Source organism: Mercenaria mercenaria, chromosome 3, assembly GCF_021730395.1.
Source record: "Mercenaria mercenaria strain notata chromosome 3, MADL_Memer_1, whole genome shotgun sequence".
In the NCBI taxonomy this organism is placed as follows: Eukaryota; Metazoa; Mollusca; class Bivalvia; order Venerida; family Veneridae; genus Mercenaria; species Mercenaria mercenaria.
Window position 1 is genome coordinate 81,026,688 of NC_069363.1, and position 9,726 is coordinate 81,036,413.

A 9,726-nucleotide genomic window follows, 5' to 3' on the forward strand; every position below is an offset into this window, starting at 1 on the left:
TTTTTCTTATTGTTTTGTGTTACACCGAAACATATGTCTTTGACATTCAGTTTCACGTCAATTCCATAAAAATTTAAAAATAGTTGACGTGATATCTTTGATAGTATCTTCCGGTGGGTTTAAAGCACCGTAAATGGATAAACAAGTTTCAGTAGAGCATATGTTTTAATCACAGTTACTTTACCCAATAGGGTTAGTTTTCGATGTTGTCACTGTTTCAGACAATTCTTGCAATTAAGGTACGAGGTTGAGCTTATTATTTGATTCTAAATCTGTATAAAATGTCATTCCAAGTGTTCTAGCTTGTTTAGAAGTCCAAACGAAATTCATGTTTTTAGCATATTTAAAGTTCCTCTGTTTAAGTGAACCAGCCATTAGAACTATATATTTTGTTGTAATAAGTGTGAGTCCGGATATTTTGCCAAATTCATTTATAACTTCTATAAGTCGTTCAAAATATTCTTTCTGTCCGTTATTTACATAAGTGGCATCATCTGCGAACAAGGTTTGTTTAATTTCTGTGTTGTCTATTGTTATACCTTTTATTGTATTATCTTTTGCTATAAAATTTGTCAGTAATTGAATGCATATTATGAACAAAGAAGAGGAGAGAGGACATCCTTGTCTAACACCCTTCTTTATTGGAAAGCTTTCTGACATATAACCATTACTTTTTATTACACTGTTTATTTTGGTGTAAAATAGTTTTACCCATGTAATTAAAAATGGTCCGAAGTTGAAATGATGGAGACATTGCATCATAAAGCCGTGATTTAATCTGTCAAACGCTATTTGTTAATCAGAAAAAAAGAGTAGATCAGGTTGATTATAAGCTTCAAGATGTTCAATTATTTCATAAATTAAGCAAACATTTTCACCAATATAGCGGCCCTTCATAAAACCAGTTTGTTCATGAGTAATAATTTTATCTAAAACTTTTTAAATTCTATTGGCAATAGTTTTGGTTGCAGTTTTGTAATCTATATTTAAAAGACTGATTTGAAAGTAATGATTGGTCTTTTTCAATCTTTGGTAATAGGTCAATATACTTTGCTTTTGTAAATCTGTTAATTCCCCTTTTCTACACGAGCAATTTAAGGAGTTTATGAGGTAGAGTTTTATTTCGTTCCAAAAGAGTTAAAATTCTGTTGTTAGCCCGTCGGAACCTGGACTTTTGTTGTTTTTCATATCAAGTAGTGCTTGTTTACACTCGCTTACTGTCAATAAACCTTCACATGTTTTCATTCCTGATCCAAAAAAAATATATTTGTTAGGTTTTGTTCATGTTTTTCATATAAAGTTCTATAACAGTTTGCTTTTTTTTTTTTAAAAATCTGATCATTTTTTGTTATTTCTTGACCATTAATTATTAGTTTGGTAATGTTCTTTTTTTCTGCACGTCTTTTCACTATATTTGAGAAATATTTAGAATTATTTTCGTTACCTTCAATATGTATAGCTTTTGATGTAATCAATAAACTATTGAAATTTTTCTCATATAAACAGTCAAGCTCATTCTGTTTTTCTGTTATTGCAGCTTTAATATTATTTATGTCTTCATTTTCGTGAAGTACCTGTTTATTTAAACTTTCAATTTCTTTTATCAGTTTACTTTCCTGGTCTGTTTCAGTTTTCTTTTTTATGTAGAATATTTAATTGCTGTATTTCTAATGGTACCTTTGATATTTTCCCATAAAATATCAGGTTCAGCTTCAGAGTTTTGTCTGACTATTTCCTCAATATTGTCTTTTATCAATGATTTAAAATCATCATCTAAAAGAATACTGTTGTTTAGCTTAAAATAACCTGGACCTCGTTTACATTTGTCAAAATTTATTTGCAGATTAACACACGATTGGTCGGTTTTAAAGCCTGGCTTTACATAACAATTATTTGATAAGTTACATAAGTATTCGGAAATTAAAAAATAATCGAGTCTACAGTATATACGTGGTGTTGAGCTTGATTTCCATGTAAATTGGGTGGATGAATTGTTCATATGACGCTATATATCAATTAAGCTTCATTCTTGTATAATTGCTTTAAGTTTATTTCTTGTTTTAGTTGAGTGTCGACTCTCCCATTTCGTTTGTCTTTTGTTATATCTAATACTCTATGAAAATCTCCCCCAATGATAAAGTTTTTGTCATTATTTTCAATTAAAAAAATCTTCAAGAGATTTAAAAATGTTGACGTCGTCTTTATTCGGGCCATATATATTAATTATTGTTATATCTTGGTCCTTATAATTTAATTCTAAGGCAATAAGTCGTCCTTTAACTATTTCTTTGAAACTAATTATATTATGTGATTCTTCTATATTGAGTAAAATAGCGACTCCTTCGCTATTGGAACTATTGCCGCTGTAGTAAGATTCACCATTCCAATCAGATTGCCAGAATGTACTTTTATTATCTGGTAAATGTGTTTCCTGGAGAAGACATATTGAGAATATTTGAGATTTTAACCATTGGAATACATGTTTTCTTTTATTTGAATTTCATAAACCCCTAACATTCATTGAGCTAATTACGGATGCCATGAACTATTGAGTAGTCTACTAAAACATTACTTAACATGGAAACGATCATTTTCCTAACACTGAATTTGTTTTTAGTGGAAAACATATTTTGAAAATACGTCAAGGGTATCAAGTAGTGAGCTTACATATATTGAGAACTATCGACATTTTTTCTATAGCTGAAATTTATTTCTACGTAAGATAAATGCAAATTACATTTAGAAAAATAAAAATAAAACAAATAATACACACACAAAACACAAAAATACAAAGCACACTTTTTAACAGAGGCCTCAATATCATTTTTCAACATTCATATATGACCAGCAACATGCGATCTTAAAATTTTATTTCAGCTTAAGAAAGAAAAAAAAATACCGATTAAATAGTCTATGTTTCATTGTCATTTTTTGAAAACAGTCTTATTTGTATCCTGATTTTAACGAAAATATTTTTGATACATTGAAATGAAACTTATGAAACTTATTGTCGAAGGTGGTAAAGCACATGATGTATATGCAAAAAGGAACAAGTTATGCATAGTTTGATATATATGAGTGTAATTGTTCAAAACCTTCGAACATCATATAGATTCATATTCAATATTTCATGATCAGGGCAGTTGAATGACAACAATAGTTACTGACCAACATGGAAGTTATGCATGGTTTAATATATATAAGTGTAATTGTTCAAAACCTTCGAACATTATATACATTCATATTCAGTATTTCATGATCAGAGCAGTTTAAAGACAAAAATAGTTACTGACCAACATGGAAGTTGTGCATGGTTTAATATATATAAGTGTAATTGTTCAAAACCATTTGAATGAGTAAAAACTTCATGAATAAATATGTGTTTTCTAACACAAAAAACATGTAGAGACAGTTCAACTACCAAGACTTATTACATACTTAAAATTAAACTATCTTACTTTTGCAGGTTTTCCAGATCTATAATTAGCTACCAACTATTATTCATATATTCAAATATTATTCATAACTGGCCTTGTGTTAAAAATAGTCTATTTTGAACATGATCAGTAATACACCGGTGATTTTCATTTCACCTGTTAAAGGTATATACCCATGTTTTTTTGTATTTTGTCACATACAGAATACTTACGATCATTTACAATTTATCATATGAACATGCTTTTAAATATTTAAAGCGAGTTTAGTTTGTCAATAAAATACAGATTTATCAGTAGATACCACATGTATTGTTTTAGCTGAAATGCGTCACAGAGCTAGTAGTAGCATTGGAAAAAACATAGAATACTGGACACTGTGTTACTTTTTAACAAACTAATTTCTCAAAACAAAAACACTACGTGTAATTCAATATTACGCAGTACAAAAACAAAAAATAAAAACAGAAACAAAAAGAAACTAGGTATAATGATTGAACATCACTGTTTTCTATTTAATTCAATGTTACAAGTAGTGGTGTGTTGGAAGAATAATTTATCAGTGGTACATAAACATAGGTCATATACCTTTAGAGCGATTGTGTTGTTTTGTAATCATTACTGCCCTCAATATTTTGACAGTTGACAAACGTCAAAATCAAGGGATGTCAGATTACCAAAGATCCACGTTTTGCCCTTTACTTCAAATACAAAGCAAAGAAAGAACAAACATAGGAATTGGTCGAAGGATAAATTTATAATTCCTGGTCTTTTTTAGTTAAAATGCGAAAAGCAAAAGAAAAGATTTGTTTTCAGGACTGTTTCAATTTTAAATGGTGCTATGCATTAAAACTTTTTACAGACTTGTCTTTTTATAAAATCCACAGTTATAGTTGGTCTAAACCTATAGATATGCAAGACAGAATTTCAGTCTTAGACAATAAATGTTATTACATTATAAAAAGTATCATATTTGTACCTTTTTCAACATATAATGTTATAACATTATAAAAAGTATCATATTTGTAACTTTTTTAAAATATAATGTCTACATATTTATGCAATAGTTTCATGAATATGAGCAGTAGCAATATGTTATAGTCTCAAAAAATATATCATTGTTATATGCTTGTTGACACAGAACTCGTGTCATGGAACATTTAATAGTATATGTTTATGTGATAGTTCATATATGCACAATTTGATAAAATACTTTTCACTTTTTGTTTGTTTCAAACTTAGATTTCTCTTTTCATATAGTAGGTATAACACTTAGAAATATTTTCACATGTAGGTATATTAAATAGTTTAATAGGTTTATATAAAATACACAGTTCATGTCATGATCAGTTCATGTTGTGATTTACACAGTTAGTATTTTCCAGAGCCAGAGGCATTCGCTCGGCGTTCTGGCCAGGGTGCACTTAACCACCATCCAAAATGTTTGTACTGTACTTGTTGTACAATGTCAAAGTGGTTCTTGTAGAATATCTTCCCATTCCTGAAACAAGCAGACTTCACAAGATCTGTTTTTTTCTGTATTTAACTGATTGGAATGCCTGGTAATTTTGGGATGTCATGTCATCCATAATGGAAATTGCTTTCGGGAACAGTGGGCGATTTCTCATTATTTTGTCTTTGGTCAGCCTGGACATGAATTGGACAGTAATAGGCCTGGGCCTATCACCTGACTTGGGTGGTTTGCCCGGCATTCGAAGGCTAATACATATGTCATCTCGTTTTAAGTTAATCCCTGGTATATGTGAGTTGATCTTCTTGATAACGATGTTGGTGGTCTGTTCCGCGTTTTCATGTACAAGTTCATCAGCTTTTTTATTTTCATCAGCAGACTTTTGCGCGGCCTTTGCATAAGATTTTGCTTTTTTAACCTGTTCCTGTATTTTCAGTTTCAGTACTTTTTTCATCATATTCAGTGTCTTTTTCTATATTTTTATTTATGATTTTCGGGATTTTTTTCCTCGGGTATACTGTTTATTTGACTGTACTGTTCGTGATTATTAAGAAACTCACTGTATATCATGTCATTTCTCAGTTTCACTTGTTCAGAATTTAATATGTCCATGTTTTGTTGCATTTTTTTCATATCTATCTTTAATTGCTCGTTCTCTTTATCCTTATCAAAATTTTCTTTCTCAAAATTCTCTATACGTTTTATCACTGATTCCAGCAGCTCATCTTTCATTTGTTTGATGTTGTCTTTGATTAATGTTTTTAATGTTGGATCATTTTTTGTCATAACATTCGTCAGTTTTTCATTTCTTTCTTTCAACTGTTTGTATATATATTTCATTGCATTGTCTTCTTGTTTCAGTTCATTTTGATGTGTGTTTTGTTTCTTTTGTGGTTGTTTTGTAGATGTTGTATTCATGCTGGTGTCAGACTCACTCAAACTACTCAGTTCACTGTGGTTTCTTTTTGGTTTTCTGTTTTCACTATCTGCCATTTTAACAAGTTTCTACCTCAGTTTTTAATGACAAATATAGACTTTGTTTATCAGATAACTAAACATTCATGTATATAATCCAGTAAATCTACATGCATTTACCTGGAATAATCCACAGCTATTTATAGTCTATTTATAGTTTTATAAATCCAATTCACTTGACCACTGGTCACCATTCACTGACCTTTTCAAAATAGAAGTTTTCTTACATGCTTTTATCCATTATTCCTTTCACTAAAACACAGGTTTTTGCTGAAACACACTCCCAAGGGACATCACTCAAAACTTATGTGACTGAAGGTTCTAGGAAAGCCTCGCTGGCATTAAAACAAAATACAACAATATTGTCTTTCCATGTATAGGATATAGAGCAGAATAGAATAGTTGTAGTTATTCACTTCTACCAGATTAATACAATTGCATTGCAACTGACCTTGGCTCCGAGGCAGATACTACAATCTATTGATAACGAAGCGAGCAAAATGACTTATAAGATTGTAGAATATATTTCATGAAATTAATTTTCTCTATATCTGAGACCCGATTAGTAGTATATATTAAATTGAATATTGGAACAGGAATTACTTTTCTGACGGCTCTGCCCCTGATTTTCTAAAGGTCATCGCTATTTAATATAGATATAAATGTGTTACCTAGAAATATTTTAATGACGAACATTGCATACTGGGCGACAGAACTATGGAGAAAAAATTAGGTCGGTCGAGCATACATATTCGACCATTGTGGAACATGTACACATGTTTTGAATCGTTCAATGTAAATATATGGCGATACGCAAGATCATTTCTTTGGGTTGTCAAACAAAATGTGTAGGGGCCTGCGAGACCGAGTAATTAATGTCACTAACTTCAAATCACTTGTCCCTCACCGATGTGTGTTCGAGCCTCACTCGGGGCGCTAAATTCTTCATGTAAGGAAACCATCCAGCTGGCTTACGGAAGGTTGGTGGTTCTACCCAGGTTCCCGCTCGTGGTCAATAATGCACGTAGAGCCACCTGGGGTCTTCCTTCACCATCAAAGCTGGAAATTCGCCATATGACCTATCAGTGTGTCTTTGCGACGCAAAACCCAACAAAACAAATTCAGGTGTGCCATAACTATGAGACTTTGCATATTAGTATATCTAAAATATGTTTGAGAAAACCCCTTACTTTTGACCGAAGTACATACTACATGTACGTAGTTGAATACATATACATTTACGCCGAAAAGGTCTAATATAAAGATTGAATTCACAGTCATATGTAATTAACAATCCGTTAAATATAGTTTAGAATTATGATCAACGTTAGGTCAAAAAGAGTTGGAGTTTGCAAAGATTACAATTTCGAAAAGAACTGTTTAAATAAGTATAAGTTACATATTTAAGCTTGTAAGAATGCAGTTGAAATAATAAGGAAACCAGATACTTTTATTAATAATAAATCTTATCCCTGTTACTCTTAGATTATTATTTCAATGCGCGTTCCTTTCGTAATTTAAATGTTTTCGTCCCTCTTTCCACAATTCAATTTGCAATAAATGAGTCAAACATATTCAACAATTCTTCCTTTTTTCAACCACAAGGGCCTATATTAACATGTACGAGAGTTATTCAGTAAATACGTAGACTGGCGCCACAATATTGCCCTCTTAAAGCACAATCACGTATGACTGATATTGTTTTAAGCAGTAACATGTCCGTTTGCTACTGTAATTATTGAAATAGAATGACATCACACAGTACAAAACTAGAGGCTTGTTAGTAACCATAGCAGCGCGCTACGGAATAATCGATGTTCCGACGCCTTAAATATAAAAGCTACAATAACTGCAAATAAAATAAATTACATACATTTTTGTAAAAGAAAATTACATCAATATTTTGTATATCTTTTCTTTAAGTGATGCCTATGTAAAATTTGAATCAACTTTTTGTTTATGACTTACATAAAAATGGCGTCAAAAATCATTTGAAAATCTGTGTAAGACAGACATGTTATAGTCACAGGCACTAGTATCGGACCTGGGACAAAATATATGACCAGACTGAATCAAAAATGAAAAATATGTAGTGAAATATGATACCCCTTCAAAATATACATATATGTCTACTGAAGGTCAGAATCTCAGGATTCGAGCCTGCGAGCAATGGGTTCACTTCCCGGGCCGTTGTGAAATAAATTCTCTAGACAATAAAACAAACTACCTATCACTATTTTACGTGTACATTCAGCTAAAAAAATGAGACCGACCTCAAGTCTCTAGCCCTTCCCGTTCATGAAATATATATCAGGAAACGATTGCCCTTCTGCTGAAAGTCCCTGGTAGATAAAAATGCGGCACAACGAATCGGTACGAAATCACGAAATTAAATATGTTTGTCAGCCTAGCACGGGTCAAATTCACTAAAAGGTACTTAAAAATATAACTAAATACATAAACTACGGCCACTCACAATCGTAAGTAGCATCTCAAACACGCGATATTGGCGATTCAAATTTCTTCACGGTCTTTCAATTGAATGCTACGCCATTGCACGGAATTCCTTAGGTATTTTTAAACGCAATTTCTGATTGGCCAATACCGACACACCTCCAATAGAACCGCAACGTTTCGCACAAAATTACTTGGATATTATCATATCGGTTTCAATGGCGGATATTGCAATTGAAAGACCGACGGAAAAATAATAAAGTAAATCTCGCGAGTATCAGATGCTACTGACTACATATTTAGTAATACTTGTTCTTAATGGCAAGTGAATTTGACCCGTGCTAACCTGAAAAATATATATTTAGTCCCTGATTTCGTACCGTTTCGTTGTGCCACATTTCTATCTACCTGGAACTTGCAGCAGAAAGTCACTCGTTTTCTGGTAGATATTTCATGAACGGAGAGGTCTAGAGACTTGGGGTCGGTCTCATTTTGTAGCTAAATGTACACGTGAAATAGTGACTTTTAGTTTGTTTAATTGTCTCGAGAATTTATTTCACAACGGACCGGGAAGTGAACCCATTGCTCGCAGGCTCGAATCTTTTGAAGGGGGCTCATATTTTACTGTATATTTTTAATTTTCGACACATTAGGATGAAAACAAGGATTTTTATCGATCTGGTCATATTTTTTGACCCAGGTCCGATACTCGTGCCTGTGGTTATAGTAAGCTTGGGAAAACATCAGTAGAAACTTTTTAATTTAAGAGTTTTAGTTGACTTATGTTGAAATATAGCTCAGCTCAGTTATACATAATCATTAATTTTGATAACATGATAAGGCATACACTGCATCTATAAGTAGATTGGTTTATAATAAAAGAAATACAATATCTACACGCTTCATCTAAATTTATGTTTAACATTAAGGGGGAAGGAGACAGTAAATTCTAAATCGAAAATTCCACAAATCTGCGTCGATACATGTACCAGTGTGAAAAAAAATCATAATATATATATTTTTGAGAAATAACAGAGAAATGTAGAGCAAATATATTGCATATACTTAACACTTCATCATGTGCCATTTTAAGCATGCATATTCCGTTGTTGTATTGATAAAAACGAGTAAATCTCCGCTTTTAGGACACTAAATTTTGAGGCATAAATCGCCAAAAATGCACACATTCCGCGATATGTCTCGACCTATATGCAAATGACTTAACCAAAACATATGTGTATTTTTAAGGGATGCGACAAGACAAAACTAATGGTGGCAAGAAAAGTATCTCATTACCGTTTACTTCTTTCGCAAATGAGCTGAACTAGATGGATGGATGACCGTTACTGTTTCGTCCGGCTTGTTACCTCAGGTAAGATTTCAGACCATACC